Here is a 20,108-nt window from a genome sequence, read left to right as displayed (position 1 = left end):
CAAGATGTGCAGCTTAATATTACATCATTTAAAAAAATACATATATGTAAACTTAATATAATAATAACATTAAATTTAAACCCAAAAAAGAAGAAGTTATTGAAACGGTTGTGTCGAAACCGGTAGACAAAAATAAACTAAATTTTTAATTTTAATGAAAACAAAAGAAGCATTAGGCAGTACGTTTATAGTAAGTTGGCAACAATAATATTCTTCCGTTAACTAAAGTACAAGGTACCTGTGCTGGCTTATCAGACACAAGCATAGGGTAACCATACTAACAATTACAACATGGATAGTATGAATAATAAATTATAAGAAAAAATAAAATAACTAAATAAAAATAGGTAATTAATAACCTAAATAATAATAAAGTTAATTCCTTTTCATTTTTTTTCCCATTTGATATCTGGTGATTTGACGTGTTGTTGTTCTTGTATTGTTTTGTATTTATTTTACTTATATAATGCACTTACATAGTGTTGATTGACTAGCTGATCATTTGTGGAAAAGTGAGTGGAAGGGTTAAGTTTTTCCTTTGGGGAAGACTTAACCCGGACAACTAAATCGGAAGTTTAAAAAAAAAAAAAATTAACGGATCATTTATCTCCCCTCGTCTCTACCTCTTCCCTACCATTTCTTCTCTAACTAAATCGTCAAGTCTTTATTTGTAATTTAGTTTTAAGTAAACCCTGATGAGGTGAGCCTTGCTCACAAAACATGTCGTACCTAAACAATAAAAAGGGTTAAAACTAACTTCGTAACCAGGTACCTACTTCCAAATATTCTTCTTCCGCTTTGCTTTCTTCTGTTCCACGAGGTCTTCCGCTTCATAATACGTGCCAATCAGAAATACTAAGGCAGCGTGACCAGTTATAATCACAAAAATATTTTTTGCTCATGTTTGCAACTCCTGCCTTTCTCCGTTCAAAAGGTCGCAAGTCCGAGGAAAGTGGAGCACGCCGCCGTTGCCGGTTACATCGCGGTTACGTCGGCGTTACATCTTCCGCACCATCGCTATTACCAGCGCAGCATGTTACCGTCAACCCAACAACAACACGGTCCGTCTCCCTCGCACCCGCCTGCCACTCCTTTCAATTTCCTCGCCTCTCTCCACTCTCCTTCTCTTTCGTTGCCAACATCACGAATGGGTCGGAGAAAGCAATGAAAAGTATTAAAGACACCTAACAAAAATGTCTGTTTGTTACAATACTGATTTTTTTGACGTAACTTTATGAATTACCCCTATTGAAGGAAAAACGAGAGCTTATAAAAATGCAACACAAAAAACTCGAAAGTTATATATTGTGAAGATTGTTTCTCTTAAAAAATTTCTCTTTAACGCTCATTTTCCCTAACTGTTTTCTCTCTCTCTCTCTTTTAGTGATTGTGCAAACAAATTGCTCCCGATAAACTTCCCTCGTCTCTTTTTAGCCTCGTAGGAACATTTTTCTTTTGTATAGCTTGCGTGATTTCTTCGACGATCTATAGAAACTAAAAAAATCGTGAGTTATTATAAAAGTGTTCCAATCATAAAAATCGTCTCTGACTTTAATCAGTTAAAATGAAAAATCCCTTTTTATCAAATCAGTGGCACTAACGATTTTAATATTTGAATAAAATCGAACGCAATATTACGAAAAAGTCGTTTTATCTTGATTTATCAATCTCTTTCTTTCACGAGTTGCTTCTTGAGAGAATACTAATTTCTTTATACATTTATAAAATAAGTTTTTGGCCACCAAGAAAAAAAAGAAAATTAATCGAAAGCAATGAAAACAGCTTTCTTTAATAGAAAATTTACCTTTTTATGTTTCAGTGTATTGTACTGCAATAAAGATAAGTTTTTGTCTCGCTTGTTCCACATATTGTAGGCCTTATGCAATATACATACTTGTTTGAGTGTCGGCATGGCTGGCAGAGGAATGGAGAAGAAGTAAGAAGTAAAGTGAAATGACTTCTCACGGAGAGAGATTATCATGGCGATGAAGTCACCTGGGTGATGCATTACGACAAGCGGTAATGACATTGAAATACTTTTGCCTAGTGAAATAATTCACGTTGATATTCTCATGTTCAAGTTATTTGTTATTTATACCGAGTACAGACATCAAACTTATATATTTTGTTAGTATTATATTTCTAATGGTTCCATGATAACTCAACGCAGTGAAAATTCAACACACTTTCAAAAAGAGGTATAAAGTCATTCGAAACGATGAAAAAAAAATTCACCTAACCTAACCTACTTAACCCAGTTAATAATGTTTTTGTTTCATTACTATACATGACTTGATATAGGTAACTTTTTAAAGATGTGATGAATTATCATTGTGGTGATTTATTCGGTTATCATTTCCAACATGTCTTGAATATACGATTGTAGCTAGCAACTATTAAATCTTTAATTGCCTACGACAAGATGCAAGAATTGTATAACAAAACATTTACTTTTCAAAAAGATTGTGTATTATAGATTTATGTTTTAAGTATTTTTACCAGTCATTTTACGGCGACTAAAATAAATCTAAATGACTAAAATACTGTTGATGTATTGCAAATCTGGTAAAATTATTCGTTTTTATGTTAAAAACGGGACTGCAGGCTTTTAACTTATGAATCGACAGAGTTCCTAACATAGTATCACTTAAAACGTAATGTTTTAGAAGTACGGCTGAACACGTGTTCATACAAATAATTATATCGATATTGACGTACAGATACTGTCTCATTCCGTGTTGATATTTACTAAGAAAAAAACTAATTTCCTCTATGACGTGTGGCTATCAAATTAGGTCAAATTAGTTAGAGTTTGATAAATGACAAAAGATTTTCTTGGCAGTATAAATGAAAATCTGCAGAGCCCGCCCATAATAAAATATAGAAACACCCTGTAGAGGGTTAACCCTTGTTATATACATGTTACTTTACTAAAAACCTGTCTAATCACACCAAATATTTATACAGAAATGAAAACATAGTAATCAGTACTTCAGAACCTTCCTCTACGGTGCATGGCGATGGGTCGATGCCTTCCGATGTCTTCCGATCCGGCCCGTCACGCAGTAGATGAGCCGACGCATCCACCGAACGTCCTCGACTTCGTTTGGTGTGTTCGTCGAAGAAACTGTACCGTTTACTATGTGTGTGAATATAAATATTTCTCAAAAACATCCCCCCCTCTCAGTACATTTACGGTGGAGATGCAGAGGGAGGAAAAAGTGTTTTGTGAAATTCACGTTATTTTTGGAACGATCCGTGCAATTTTTTGGCAAAAGTAGCGTTTTTTTGTGAAAACGCGTTCGTTAAAAAAAGCGGAAGCGGTGGCCGTGATATTTTGCAACAAAAGTCATGTTATGTTTCCTTGTTGGTGACTTTTTATTTTTATTTAAAAAATAATTACAGTACGCGGCGTTGACGAAGTAAAGTTAGCTGTATCCCGTCCCTTACTGCGACTTTTATTTGTCAAAACCCTAAAACAAGAAATTTTACAATAATTACCGTTTTATTTTAAAATTCCATAATATCCTGTGAAAAATTCAAAATTTCGTATTATAAACTCGGAAATTGCGATTTTAGCGTAATTCGCGTAAAAATACCGAAATTCGCATTTGTCTTGTTAAAATGACGGAATTCACATATAAATTCGCGTTATCGCGATCGCGAATATTTCAGGTATCTATATTACATTACTAACACTACTAATACTAATATTATTGTTTTATTGCACCAACATATTCAGATATAAAACAAAAAAATATAACCAGCTATATTTTATTGTTTTATTCAACTTTGTCAACAAATAACCTTGACATTAACTGCTGTGAAATGACAATATAAAATTAATTGGACTATTTGTTTTTATTTTGGAGATTAAAAAATTGTAGTCAAAAACTAGAATGATAACGGTTTTCTATCACTCTCAAATTATTTAATTTAAATTGATCATCTTTCAACACCACCAACTAATTTCAGTCGACTTACGAAATATATTTTATTTATTTTTCGGAATAACTTTATTGAGTAAAACCTCAAATTGTAATATTTAAATATTGAAGACAATATTAGTGATTTCTAAACGAAAATCTGAAACAGAAAAATCAGAAAAGGAAACGGTCACATTAAAAATAAAAAATAAGATAGGTCTATCTAAAAAGACGCTGTCTGGATTGCATTTAGTTCGGGTTGAATCTTGCGATCATACATAAAGATAGTTGCTAGTAAAAATGTGCGGTGAAAAAATTAAGACAATGTTAGTAGTTCTTATTCGAAGTATGATACAGTTAAAAGTGACCGAGGGGAATAGGGTCCCATAAGCTCAGTTGGTAGAGCACTGTCCCGGAAAGACAAGGGTCCTGGGTTCGAGTCCCAGATGTGACCGTTTCCTTTTCTGTTTCAGATTTTCGTTTAGAAATCACTAATATTGTCTTCAATATTTAAATATATTTTAATTAAGTTTAATAATTAACATGAAGAGTTCATTCAGGTCACACTAATTAATACTTGCCGGTCTTCTTCTGTATTCAAACAGCACTAATTAATTTAATTTAAATAAAATTTTGTAGTAATAATTATTATCACTGTTGCCAATTAACTTGATTCACGTGAGTGATACTCGTGGAGGTTTTGAAGTCACGCCATCTATGGAAAGGAAATTTTGTAATCTTGGGCTTGAAATACGCAAGGAGATTTTGAAGTCACGCTATCTATGGAAAGAAAATTTTGTAATCTTGAGCTTGAAATACGCATGTAGGTTTTGGAGTCAAGATGTCTGTGGAAAGGAAATTTTGTAATCTTGAGGATGAAATAAGCATGGAGTTTTTGAAGTTACGCTATCTATGGAAAGGAAATTTTGTAATATTGTCTTGTATATGTTATGAAGCTTTTTTGTAAGAGCTACGAATTTGTAGAGACTGGAAAACTCTTCTCTAAATACCTACCAAGAATTGAAATAAAAATGAACATCACCTAAACAAAACAAGTGGAAGGTCTAAAAACCAACCCTATCACATTTACAAAAGAACGAAGAGGTTGATATGAAAGGATTTTTAACTATTAATTTTATTGAGGCGAACATCTAAAAATGAATTATTATTATTATAACATTTAAATACATCACTAACGCCATCCATATATATGTATATTTTTATTTTTATTTTTTTTTTATGTTACACCTCACAAAAGCGTCCCTGCCTGTGCAGTGTACAGACAGGGGAACTATGTCACCACCCGGTTGGGCGGCGTTGTGAGGCGGAATAAGGTAGGGGCTGTAGGAAGGGATTTGTTAATGCGGGCCTTGAAGAGGCTTGGATTATAGGGGGGAGGAAAAACAGATGCCGGTAGCTCGTTTCACATACGAGCCGACTTACACAAAAACGAATCGTAAAAACGGCCCGTTCTCATGAAGCCAACGTCAACCGTGAACGGGTGTTCAGCTCGTGTCCGTCGAGTTTCGCACACGTGCACCGGTGCATCCGGAATCAATGCTGCTAGCTCCTTGGAGCAGGCTCCATTGAAATACCTGTAGAACAGACACATCATGCCTACATTGCGTCTATGCATTAGAGAAGGCAATCGGTCTGTTAACAACGGATTGTCAATCAGACGGATCGCTCTCCTTTGCACAGATTCAAGCAGGTTTATTAAGTATTTTGGGGCACCAGCCCAAAGGTGGCTTCCAAAATTTAATTTTCTGCCCATGTAATTTTCCAACATAATTTAAATAATATCGAGGCACCAATTAAATTATTATCTATTTGAATTTATGGATAGATGGTCTCACTTGCAGGTTAAAAATATTTTAATTAAATATCTTAACCAATCAACAACAATGGCAAACTAACTGTGTTAGGATATTGGCGGGTCGCTAGTGATAATATAATAATAATATCCTCTCAACCAAATAAAAAAATGACAGTTCTTTGGTAAGCACTAGCGATAAGATCGTTGTGGGAAAAAAATTGCAGATTTCTCAGACATATTCACTGTGGGAGTTTAAAGAAATATATTATATTTAAAAAACCTTCATACTTTCGAAGCTATTTGATAGCTTACACAATTATTTTAGTAATTCCGAGAACAGTAAACCTCGGATCCAAAACATTATGATTCTTATTTTCTCTTATTATTAAATCAAAACCAAAATTTCCTCTGAAGTTATGAGATTTGTAAGTAGGTACGTACATACCTATCTGCTTAATTGTAATATGAAATTGAAAGAATCCAAAATAAATTTTTAACATACGTAAATTTTAAAATGGGCATTCCTAGAGAAAACTTAAATTATGATAACGTACTTTGTTCATTAAATTTAATAAAATTATCTGATCGCAGAATTATTTCCGATTTAACCTGTTTGTATAAAATTATTAATTTAATGTTTGATACCCCTGATTTATTATATGTAATCACTTTTCATACTCCAAGCAGGTCGGTTACAAGACAGTACCTACCATATTATTGTAGCAATTCTATATCAACGTCCCAATATCACACTCCTATGCGACGGATTCAACAGCTAGGAAACAAATACTACGATGTTGTTGATAGATTTAGTACATCAATTTCAATATATAAGCATAACCTATTGAAGTTTTTTTTCATCAAGTAGTGGGATATTTAAATAAAGGTATTTAATTTGATTTGACTAACACATAATAATTTTGTCAACTGAAACAGAAAAAAATATTTTGGATTTTTTATGTTTTGTGCCTGCTTGCTGTGTAGATCAAGTTCAGTGATATTTTGACTTTATATTTATTTTTCTGCAATTGTTTTAAATAGTCGTTTCCTGCACTATTTTCGTGTATAATTTCGCAAATATTTTTATATATATATATGTATGTAAAAGCCTTTATAGGCGTGAAATAAATAAATATTAAAATTGTATGTACTTAATTAATAAAAAATTCAGTTGAAGTAACATATATATTTTTCAAATAAGGAATTGTATAATTTATCAAAAGTAACGTTACTTTCCCAATGGCAATGAATTTTTTCAAACATTCTTCAGTTGTATACGTAACTACCATAATGTTTAAAAAATGCGAACAAGAAAGTCCAAATAAGTACAAAGATTTCACATTTAAAAAATAATCTTTACTTGAACAATAAAAAGGCCACCATCTTGGGATACGGGCACGGAACGTACAAACAATTTAATACATGGACGAAATGCAAAGCGGTCGAGTTAAAACAGGACTCCGCTAAGCTCGGTCAATATTTTTGGAAAGGGTTTTTTTTTAAATTTCCTTTACTAATGGTAAATCAAAGTGATATCCGATCATAGGTTATATTTTTTCCGAAAATTAATTATGAAACACTACAAGAAACACAGAACACAGTTTTATTTATAAATCTATACTTGTTGCTGCTTATAGACCCAAAATACTGGCAAATTTTATTTCAGAAAATAAGTCAACCTAAAAATAGGAACTTCGAACGAGTTAAAGTTTAGTTGAGTTACTTTACGTCTAAATTTGACTGCAACTATTTAATGGTTTAGTAACCGTAGTAGATTCATCCACGTGAGAAAAATAGCGTTTCAGTGTCGAAGATTTCGAATTGAGAAATGCGCTTCTGTATGTCAAGGTAAAATACTTTCATCTTCAGAACGAATTTCTAAAACTTAATGGCGGCATCGTTATGCTTAGACAAGAGTTCGGGCTATTTTATGATGATGAAAGATAAATTTGTATCACTAGAAAAAGTGTTGAAAATTGTTTCATTTACTTATACCTGCCTGCATAACCAAAAAAGTTGGTTATTTTTTCTTAAATACCGTATATCACCAAGTTACCTTATTTTTGATCATGTAAGTTGATAAGATAATAATATATTGTTATTTTACAAGCAATAATTATTCGCCTGAAAAACTCATCCACATTGAAAAATCTCCTGATAAAAGATACATGACGCCAACGGGACTCGAACCCGTGTCCCTTCGATTTCCGGTCGACAGCTCTGACCACTGAGCTATGGCGGCTTATCTCTTATCCACGAAATAATTCAATATATACTAGTGTTTCATACAACAATTACAGCTTGTTACATTTTTTCACCTGAAAACAACCAACTTTATTTTATATGAGAAAGGCATTGTAAGTGCTAACTCTCTCACTAGATGGCGTCGAGACAAATTGTCTACATTTGTAGGTGAAATACTAGAACTTGTCAAATATTAATTATTTTTTTTTTTAACACGGGTTCGAGTCCCGTTGGCGTCATGTATCTTTTATCAGGAGATTTTTCAATGTGGATGAGTGTTTCAGGCGAATAATTATTGCTTGTAAAATAATTGTTACCCTTTGTTCTATGCATAAAAATCTTGTCTTAAACATTAGTTTACCAAAAACAAAATTATATTATATTGTTATTCTTTCCGAGGCCTCAAACAATTTCAACTACCCGAAGAAGAGCATGGACTAAATCTCACTAAATGAACCACCAGTAGAGGGACTATTCCAGTTTTACATAAGTATGGGGAATCGTCCTTATCCTTAAAATTAACGACTTTTTTGATATCTTGGGGCGATTTCGGTTAAACTTAAGGAATCAATTTCCCAACATTAACGGCTTTTTCGTTAAGTGTGGTTCCAGTTTTCTCGGATGACAGCAAAAAGTCGTTAATTTTACGGCAGAGGAGAATTTATTCTGTATCCTTACGTAGAATCGGAATTGCCCCCAAGTAGTTAACTCAATTTCAATAAATCCAGAGGTCAAGCAGCTATGAAAGGATAATAAACCCGGAATACAAGAGTTTGTATACTGAATGATAGCTTTATTTTAATGCAGTATTTTTCCTACCATTCGCTTACCCTATTTAGCCCTTTCCCATTAATACACTTTCCTTGATTTGACAATATCGGTAGTGTCTTACATCCACTGGTTCTGAGAAGTACGACTTGTGGTATTTACATAAAATAACACATTTCCACTCATTCAGTCTGAAACACGTGCATTGAAATAAGACTATTAATGTCATATAAAATTACGAATGAATCATTAAAGACACTTTTATTAGTTATTACACGAATAAACATAATGATTTACTCATAAATAAAATTAATTAATTTCCTTTGTAGGCTGTTACTTCTTTCAATAAAAGGTCAACTTATCCATTACGGTCACGAAAAATTATATCTTTATGATCTGTAAAGTACAATAACTCATAAATTGTTTTATCAACAGGAAGTGATCAATTCGTTTAAGATTCAAAGGTAGAAATAAATCAGGTATTTGTATATTATTTTTATATTTATTGCGTTGCGGTTTACGTATTTGTCAGATAAATTGAGCTAGTATTTAAGGATATATATATGTGATTCAGCGGCTTAGGGACAACTGCCAAGGACTCCGCTAAAGCCTGAACTCTCATGGATTTATGAATGAACATCGTTATTGGGGTACATTGGGACGGCCTTGAGAAGGAGGAAGACGAAGATTGTAACAAAGCTAAAGCTTTGTTCTGAATGGTAGATATATAAAATTTTGATCTTAGGAAAAAAACGCATACAAACAATGATACATATATTATTGTGTGACAAATGACTGCCTATAATATTTAAAGACCTGTAGGTACGTGTAGTTAAGTGTTCCTTTGATTTTCAATTTGATTACAATTTTCGTCGAACTTAACATAGCGTAGTTAGTTTCCCAGCGAGTTGGGGGTCACCTTAAGTGGGTCGGCGGTCACACATCACATGCATCTCGCTGCAGTTCTTCTCTGGCAAAAGGTTAGCCCGGGTGGGGAGCCATGAGATGGCGCGGAGAGGGCCGGGCATGGGAGATGAGGAGGTGGAGACGCCGGCACGTGGTCGGCGGCACAGTTCCGGGGAAAGTGGGCAGGTACACGTGGCCCATCTTGCAGCACTGAGTTACACGTGGAAGTAAGATTTACAATGGGGAATTCATTAAAAATGCACATTCGGATGAGTGCACTCTTTCAGAGAATTTCTTAAAGCTCCCTCTTATCTGTGAAAAGTTTTGAAATTATGGTTTAGTTATTTTTTTATTACATACTATTATTAATTTATTAAAATCTAAAATATACATATTGTGCACAATATTTTTAAAAATAAATAAGTGCTAATATATATATTTATAATATACAGTACCCTATTATTATAATGTGACTACTAAATAGCATTAATTAAATGTACACTCCTTGTCCATCCACAAGCAAACATTTTTAATAGAAAAGAAGTACAAATAATAAAACGTAAAATATTATTTGCATAAAATATAATTAAATACATACTAAATAAAAGTAACGTAATATAAAGAAATTAATGTTAAATGCATTATTTAAAAAAATATTAATGACATGTATTTTGATACTTCTTTCTTAGATTTAAACGCATTGTCTTTTTATTATGTAAGATTAGATTTTTTAAATAAAACTCTTTAAGACAGTATCCCGAAAATTGAAAGTTAAAATTTTTGTAACTAAAAGAAAATATTAAAAAATAAGCCATGGATTACTTTTCGATTAATTTTCTCAATTAAACTATTCAGAGAAATGTTAAAATATCAAGTAGCTTGCCAAAATAATAACGTTAGAATAAAATCTTTTATGAAAAAAAAACTTCAATTCACAGAATACTCAAAAGACTAATAAGAAATGGTAAAAACAAATACTGTGGTGAACAAATTCAAAATGCTAAAAATGGTACTAAAAAACATAGAACAATACGAATAACGATTTAATTAAATCCATAGAATTTTTTTTACCTGTTACAAAAAATTAAATTTAAAAACAAATTGATAGCCTAAAATAATCCAATTCTAATGAAACTGATGGTCTATCTTGTAATACTTTAAAAAATATAAAACTTCATATTTTAATTCCTTTGCAACATATCTTTAACATATGCTTTAGAGAATTACATTCTCCAGAGCAATTTAAAATCTCTACAATAAAATCAATTTATAAATCTGACGAAATGCATGAACTAGACAATTATAAAACAATTTTTCTTGTTTCTTGAAAAAATAGTCGTTGATTATTTAGAAAAATGCAAAATTTTATCACAAAATCAATTTGGTTTTCGAATAGATATCAGCATTAAAGATCCAATGTATGAACTACAAAAAATATATAAAGAAGAAATAGAAATGTCTAGCTATATTTTTAGATTTAAGAAAAGCCTTCGATACAGTAAACTTTAATTTATTCATTAAAAATAAATTTAACTTGGTTTAAAAACATATACACTAAAATAATCAACACTATCTCAAAGACAGAAGACAAAATAATAAAATTGGTAAAATTTTGTACCTACAGAAACAACGATAAAACGTTGAGTACCACAGGGAACTGTACTTGGCCCGATTTTATTTTTAATATGTGTATTTGATTTATGTAATTTAGAAATCTCAAGACAATTATTATTTCTAACGCTTCTTCCCTTAAATTATTAGATCGAAACATTCTCTAAGGCAACAAAATGTATTCTTCTAGTTTCAATATGGCTAAAATGTAACAAACTCATTTCTACAGCAAAACTTTTTATAAAAAATTAAAACAAACCTCACAATAACCTTCAAATTAGAATCCACAATACAAATTACAATCGAGTAACATGTTCACTGTGCAATGAACTTGTTAAAGTTGAAAATATCCAATATTTAGGTGTTACTATTGATACAAATCTAAATTGGAAATCGTAAATACATGAAACCATATCCTAATTAAGATATTTTACGTGCCTTATTATTTTTTAAAAACTTAAGGAAGCACAATATTAAAAAAATGAAAATGATACACTTTTCTCTTGTGTAATCTTCAATCACTTACTGCATTATAGGTTGAGGTGGTGCGCCTGATGCATTTATTAAAGTTGTATATAAAAGAAAAGGAACTTTTTAGACTGACACATTATGCAAAGAAACTAAAATATATAATATTCGCAAATTATGAAATATGTATTTAAAAACAAAAATAAGTTTGAAGTAAGTAAATAAGTCTGTTTTAAAAATGGAAATAGATTAAGCAAAATGATTAGTAATGTATTCTACACTCCCTAAACCAACACCGAATTAATGCAAACACAGAAGCGCAATCTTATAACAAAACAATTAGTCATTACTAATAAAACATCAAAACACATAAAATTATAGATTAATGAGTGGAACGTTGAAACACTGTTCAAATAAATTCGTTGTATTTTAGTATTTTATTTTGTTGAAGGAGTTAATTTTTTAATTTGTTAATTTTTCGCGCATGGGCGGGTGCCTTTGTTAGTTTCCATAAATAACTATTTTTAAACAATAATATTTTTGTAATTTTATTCAGAAATAGTGTATATAACTTCTGTGTAAAAAATTATTTTGAAATAGTAAACAAATAATTTTTTTTTGATTGATGGGTAATATTTGGAAAATCTTCACCGTTCTATATAATAGTGAATTGTGTAATTTTGTCTTCTTTCAAAATGGTTTTTTTTTTTTTTTTTCGTGAAGTGATTATGTCTGGGTTGATGATTATTCAGTTGTTTAGACAAAATTTCCGAACGTTCTTTTTCATCTTCTTTTAATAACCTCTCTCATTGGAGGTTGGTTATCACGTTGGTTACAAATGAAAACAATTTGGGAATTGATTTAACAACAAACGGGATCCATCTCAAGTAGTAAGGGTTCGCATTGAGATGGCCATAACTCTTTTCAATAAGTGATTTTTTTCCCTGTAATCGGCATAAATGTTAAGTTGAAAATCGGAAAGGTTTAGTGTTACGTTTACTGCAAGGGATGGAAACCCTTTTGGAATAAATTATCATTCTTTATTAGGTTATTTTAATAATGAAATAGAGTTAAATATTATTAATAGAACCTTGACTATGCTACAAATACTCTTAGTACCATTGACTTTGACTTTGCCACGTTCCAACCAAACCTATTTAACAGATATTGCGTTCTCATAAATGCTTTATTTATGGGTTTTGTTAACTATTTGTCTTATAAAATTTCAATAAATTACATTACATTTTAAATGTAGGAACTACTATGCCGAGAATAATGACTTTTACAACACGTGTAGTATAATCACTATCCCCATACATTAATAAAATATTATTACTAATTTTTTCGCACTATTTCAAATTATTAATTATTTGGCTTTAAAAATTTATTAATTTTATAGGTATACAGAGTGCTAGCTTTTACCCGCAGCTTCGCTCGCGTGGTATATGGGAGAAATTACTTTTTTTTAAATTTTCCTAAGAGAGTCAAATGTTTTTCCGGGATGAAAATAACCCATGTCACTAACCAGCCTTTCAACTATTCCAAGGCAAAAAATCACGTCGCTCAGTCACCCCATTGCTACGTGAAAGAAGGACGTACAAATGAACAAGCAAATAAAACCACTTTCGCATTTATAATATTAGTTAGGATCTGCATTGATGACACTTGTTAAGGTGAGATTACTGGAAATATACGATTGAAATGTTGTATTTTTATTTTTTTCCAACTAAGTGAATAAAATACATTCGCTAATCTATTTTGGATCACAACTAGTGAGTTTTTTAGGATCCATGAGAGATATTTGTCTTGAAGGACACAAAAAGTTGTCCAAATCATAGGCAAAAAAGGGCAGCATAAATTCATAAAATCAATAAACATTATGCTTTTGAGTGAGAATCTAATCATATCACGTGTAAAATAAATGATCGATTAGCTTGAAATCTTTAATAAAAATCGTGTCTGTGTCACGTTCAAAACGTTCACAGTCACTTGGAAGACGTCGCTTTGGTTTGCAGGTCACAGAGTTACGAGCGTCCCACGAATTCCGAGACGTAAGGCTGCCGCGGGGCTTATTGCGCAACGTTAAACCAAACAATGGCGTGGTGGCCAGTGCCGATGCGATGGCTCCAGCCGCAGGTTTTCGTACATACGTTTACACGCGTTGATGTCTCTAATATTTTTCCATCTAATAATTGTGGGATGGAATTTCTTCGTGGCGTTCTTAAGACGTATAATTATTAAACATCTTCAAGTATTCCATCATAATGCTTAATTTACTAAAACCGTTCGATTAATTCGTAACAACCTGTCTGATTAACTTGCTAATAATCTAGGTGTGCAGGAAGGTGGTTGAAACCACAGGAATTTTTGCATAATTCAAACGATCATTTAATGCGCAGTTGCATGTTTACCTGACAGTGTCACGATGATACCCGCTATTTCATTTAGTTATAGTAGGAGTATTTATAAAAAGGGATCGTGTTTTTTCACTTGACGTTATTCCACATTATTCACAAAGGTTCAAAAATTTGAAAACATTTATCAAACGTACGACTTACAGAAGGGTGCTAATTTATTATTGCATTAAATTAAGAACCTTTTTTCCTATTCATAAAATTAATTAAAGATTCGGAGAAAAAACATTTTTTTAGAAGACATTCTTATGTTTAATATAAGAATAGATTTTCAGAAGATTGGTTGAACTGTTTTTCTGGCATTGAAACCTGGTCTATGCTCTTTTATCAGAAAATGATGAGTATCTTCGTCCATCTAATAAGAAATGTGGATAACTTCCAGCATTATTATGGGGAATGATTTTCCGAATAATCGCAGCAGGAAAGGTTGAGAAATGTTGAATAACCTGTCTCAATCTGCCAACAGCCAACAGCAGAACAGGTAGACACTTGGAATTCTTCGCCGCAAGAATAACGGTGATTCTGCTCGTCGACAACTTGCTTGGAAATTACTACGCAATATTACCATTGCGCACACGTGTACTTATTATTTAATACACACACACACACACATACTTAAGCAGGTGTACACAGTGTACGTGTATTGTGTGTAGTACTTCTACGTGTATTATTTTTCCACCAATACACGAGAGGAACATTACAATCTACACATTCAAGACTTCGCTCCGAAGTTCAGTGTTAATTGGACGACATTTTGTTAGGAGAGTGTGGAAAATAGTCACTACGAAGTTTTAAAGCAGATTTTACACTTCCTGCTTTCATCTAGGTCAGTCATAAAACAGACATGTTGTTTCGAGTTTAGAGCGGTTTTGAGTAGAAGTACTCGCACCTTTCCGCGCAGGAAATATTATACAATTTCATCTACTCAAATACGTATTTTTGCTATGTTATTATACCAATACTGCGGTCAAATAGTTATTAGAAGTAAATTATTACATATTATTATTACATCAGATACGTAAAATGTAGTTAAAATAAGTAAATACAAGCATGTTGGTACTTTGTTAAAATTAAATAAAGCTTGTAGCGAAGGTTAAAAAATACCTTCATTCATAATTATTATTTCACATTTGTTTTTATTTAAAAAATGCGTATTGATGCCCAAAATACAACGCGTATTACTACATACATAAATGTGACAGGTAGGTACTAGAGCTGACCTCTATTTTTGTTTTTAATTATTTTTTTTTTTTCATTTTGAAATTCAAAACATTTATTGTGTGAATAATGATTTGTATAATCATTAAAGTTTCTCTCATCTTTAGATTTCCCAAAAAGTACTTGAAAGACGAAGTCGACATTCATTATTACTATCTTACTCTTCTATCTACTTTTCTTCTTCGACTCCTCATACCACATAACGAAACATGACGTAATATCGTTCCGCCTTAAATATTTACATAACCATCCGACACATACATGCAAAATACACACAAACTCCAACACACATTCGTATAAATTCATATTACGTGAGACCGGAGATCCGTCCTGAAGGCACAAGCAGATATTCAAAACAGGTATCCACTATTACACACCACCAACTAAAAAAAACACATCGTTCCCACGAAGAATAAAACAAAAACGTTTCGTGGAAATGTATCTTTTGATGAATGTTATGTGCCGTTTATCAGTGGTATTTTCCGGGGTATCATAAGTGAAGTTTACCAATATAGAGGTCACTTTCGTTCGAACTAACGGTTCCTTGAGGACCCGTATATATAAACCTACAGTGGGGCAACCAGCGACCGGGTTCTGCGATTCGCGAAGGTTTTGTTCCTGATTTAACTGCGCAACATTTTGAAAATGAATATGAATCATCAACGCTGTATTTTAGTCATGGAGAATGGAGAGTAAGAATTTTCCCTGCCATATTAATTTCTAGGAAATATTGGGACAGAGCATGAAATATTTTAGAATACTCATATGTTATTCTATATAAAGACATAATATTTGATTGTGTGATGATGTTTTTATGTTATGACTATTTTTGCCAATACTAAAACATTGTGGTATGCTCTATAGTAGTCAATATTATAGAAATGTATTATATATTTATACAGCGCCTTTTAGGTAATTTTGCGCAAAAACGACGCTACACAAATCATCAAAATATTATTATTAATTTTATAATAATTAAAATAAAATAACTTTGTTTAAATACCACTTTATTGTATATATTTATAACCAACCGGTTTCAGTTCAGCCCGAACCTTCATCAGGGTTAATAAAAACATATTAAATTAATTACAGAGGTGTATGGGTACTTATAGTTAAGCTGGAAGAGGGAGAGAGAACATCAACTTTGGTGGGGGTGGAAGACTTAGGTAGGAGAGAGGGGGTAAACATAGGTGCAGGAAATGGAAATATATTTAAAATGGGGCTGTTTGTTAAATCTAATTGTTTATTTAGTAAATTGATTTTATTGACTTTAAGGGATTTTTTATCTCGAGTGCTTCTAAATTGTTGAGGCGTAGACCTATCCCGTTTCTATGTAATACTTCTACACCTGAAGGCTTATGAAATGAGTGATCTTTATCTATTAAATGTGTTGCAAATTCCGAAAAACCTATGTTGTTTAAGCATCTCAAGTGCTCAACTACCCGCGTTTGAACATTTCTTGCAGTTTTACCAATGTAAAATGCTTCGCAGTCGTTACATTTAAGTTTATAGATGCCAGAATGACTTAAATTATTTTCTTTATCTTTTGAGTTAATTAAAAGTTTACCTAGGTTATTATTGGTATAAAAAGCGGCTTTAATTTCTGTTGGAAATTTTAAAACACATGAGGACGAGAAATTATTAATGTATAAAATTCTACGCCAACCATGGTTTTTATTTACTGCGATGTTGGGGATACTATTGTACAGGAATTTATTACAAAATATGAGTCGTTGTTTTTTTGCAAGGATTTTATCAATTAAGGTATGGGTATATCCGTTATTTATGGCGATAGATTTGATTATAGAGAGTTCAATATTGAAGTTAACTTTAGATAGCGGAATAGTGACAAGTCTGTGGACCATAGAATGGAAGGCAGAATGTTTATGGGAAATGGGATGGTTAGAAGTACTATGAATGACTGTATCAGTAAAAGTAGGTTTTCTATAAATATTAAAATTAAATTTGTTATTAATAATGGAAAGGGATAGGTCTAGAAAATTTAAACTGTAATTAGTACCTATTTCTACTGTAAACTGAATATTTTTATGGAACGAATTAAGGAGGGACAAGAAGGAATTAAGTTGACGTTCTGTACCTTTCCATATGCAAAAAATGTCATCAACATAACGTTTCCACATAAAAACGTTTCCAACTACATACCAATATAAGAGTGCTGAAATTCTTCAAGATTTAATCCCCAAATATATTCCAAAGTTTTATCCAGAAAATCAACAAGCAAACAATATTCGTAAAAAGTTAACTAATGAAAATTTAGTTTTAACAAAAGCCGACAAAGGCAATACAATAATAATAATGAACCGTTCGGAATACAACTCTAAAGTGCACAACTTCATCAGTAATGACAATTTCGAAACTCTACGAACTGACCCTACTAATAAGTTTCAACAACACATCAAAAACGCATTAAAAGTTTGTAAATCCCCAGTTTTTCAAGATCTGTCATATGATAATGTCAAATTCCTCACGAAAAACCCAAAAATCCCAAGACTATATGGATTCTTAAAAATCCACAAAACTAATAGCCCCATTAGACCTGTAGTATCATGCTGTAATTCCCCAAATTACAAATTAGCTTCCTTTGTGACTCACTTATTTAATAATTCAAATGTATTTTCCCCTGTGTATACAATTAAGAATTCTTATGAATTAGTCAATAATTTAAAAGATTTGTCTCTACCCAATAACTGTAAATTAATTTCTTTCGATGTTGTAAATTTATTCCCAAATGTACCTGTACCCGAATGTAGAACTATACTGTCTAATTTATTAACAAATTCAAACCTACCAAAAGATCTTTCTGACGATCTTGCCCGAATGTTTAACATCTGTCTTAACCAAAACTACTTTAAATTTAATGACGCTATAGTCCAACAAAAATACGGACTACCCATGGGTCTTCCTACGAGTCCTCTATTTGCTGACATCTTCATGGATAACTTGGAAAAAAATATTTTTAGTTCTAACTCACCTCTTTTAAATAACGTTTTTATGTGGAAACGTTATGTTGATGACATTTTTTGCATATGGAAAGGTACAGAACGTCAACTTAATTCCTTCTTGTCCCTCCTTAATTCGTTCCATAAAAATATTCAGTTTACAGTAGAAATAGGTACTAATTACAGTTTAAATTTTCTAGACCTATCCCTTTCCATTATTAATAACAAATTTAATTTTAATATTTATAGAAAACCTACTTTTACTGATACAGTCATTCATAGTACTTCTAACCATCCCATTTCCCATAAACATTCTGCCTTCCATTCTATGGTCCACAGACTTGTCACTATTCCGCTATCTAAAGTTAACTTCAATATTGAACTCTCTATAATCAAATCTATCGCCATAAATAACGGATATACCCATACCTTAATTGATAAAATCCTTGCAAAAAAACAACGACTCATATTTTGTAATAAATTCCTGTACAATAGTATCCCCAACATCGCAGTAAATAAAAACCATGGTTGGCGTAGAATTTTATACATTAATAATTTCTCGTCCTCATGTGTTTTAAAATTTCCAACAGAAATTAAAGCCGCTTTTTATACCAATAATAACCTAGGTAAACTTTTAATTAACTCAAAAGATAAAGAAAATAATTTAAGTCATTCTGGCATCTATAAACTTAAATGTAACGACTGCGAAGCATTTTACATTGGTAAAACTGCAAGAAATGTTCAAACGCGGGTAGTTGAGCACTTGAGATGCTTAAACAACATAGGTTTTTCGGAATTTGCAACACATTTAATAGATAAAGATCACTCATTTCATAAGCCTTCAGGTGTAGAAGTATTACATAGAAACGGGATAGGTCTACGCCTCAACAATTTAGAAGCACTCGAGATAAAAAAATCCCTTAAAGTCAATAAAATCAATTTACTAAATAAACAATTAGATTTAACAAACAGCCCCATTTTAAATATATTTCCATTTCCTGCACCTATGTTTACCCCCTCTCTCCTACCTAAGTCTTCCACCCCCACCAAAGTTGATGTTCTCTCTCCCTCTTCCAGCTTAACTATAAGTACCCATACACCTCTGTAATTAATTTAATATGTTTTTATTAACCCTGATGAAGGTTCGGGCTGAACTGAAACCGGTTGGTTATAAATATATACAATAAAGTGGTATTTAAACAAAGTTATTTTATTTTAATTATTATAATTATGTATACCCACAAAGTGTTTGCTACAAGGGAAAAAAAAAAAAATTATTATTAATTTATTTAGAATATTGCTGGTTAGATTTCCAATACAGCGAATTTTTAATAATTATTTTTTTATAATTTTTTGGTCTTTTCAGACTTGGTGATCAACCATATGGATAATTACTTCTAATCCACCTCATAAAAATTCCTTACAGTTGTCTTAAGGGACATTATAAAGTAAAGACTTTAAAAATTATATTTGATTTTTTTTGCAATGCTTCTACGGTGTAAAAAAAATTAAACTAATTTCAAAAACGAAAAATATCTTATCCATTGATATAATTTTAAAAGTTAACCTTACAAAAATGTCACTATTCTCACTAACCGTAAATAGAAAGCATTTATTAACGCCGTATTGGGTTTTTACAAAAAAATTGACACTTTATTGGAGCATGTAAGTATAACAGATTAACTAAGTAAAAAATAACACAAGTACATAAAAACATAAAATCCAAATAATAACACCTGTTATAGTCATTAAAATCAAAGCATAATACCTATATAAA

This window comes from Hesperophylax consimilis, chromosome 5 (genome assembly GCF_061612785.1).
Source record: "Hesperophylax consimilis isolate HC1 chromosome 5, BYU_Hcon_1.0, whole genome shotgun sequence".
NCBI classification, from domain to species: domain Eukaryota; kingdom Metazoa; phylum Arthropoda; class Insecta; order Trichoptera; family Limnephilidae; genus Hesperophylax; species Hesperophylax consimilis.
The sequence above is the reverse complement of the archived record's forward strand: the minus strand, read 5'-3'. Positions refer to the sequence as shown.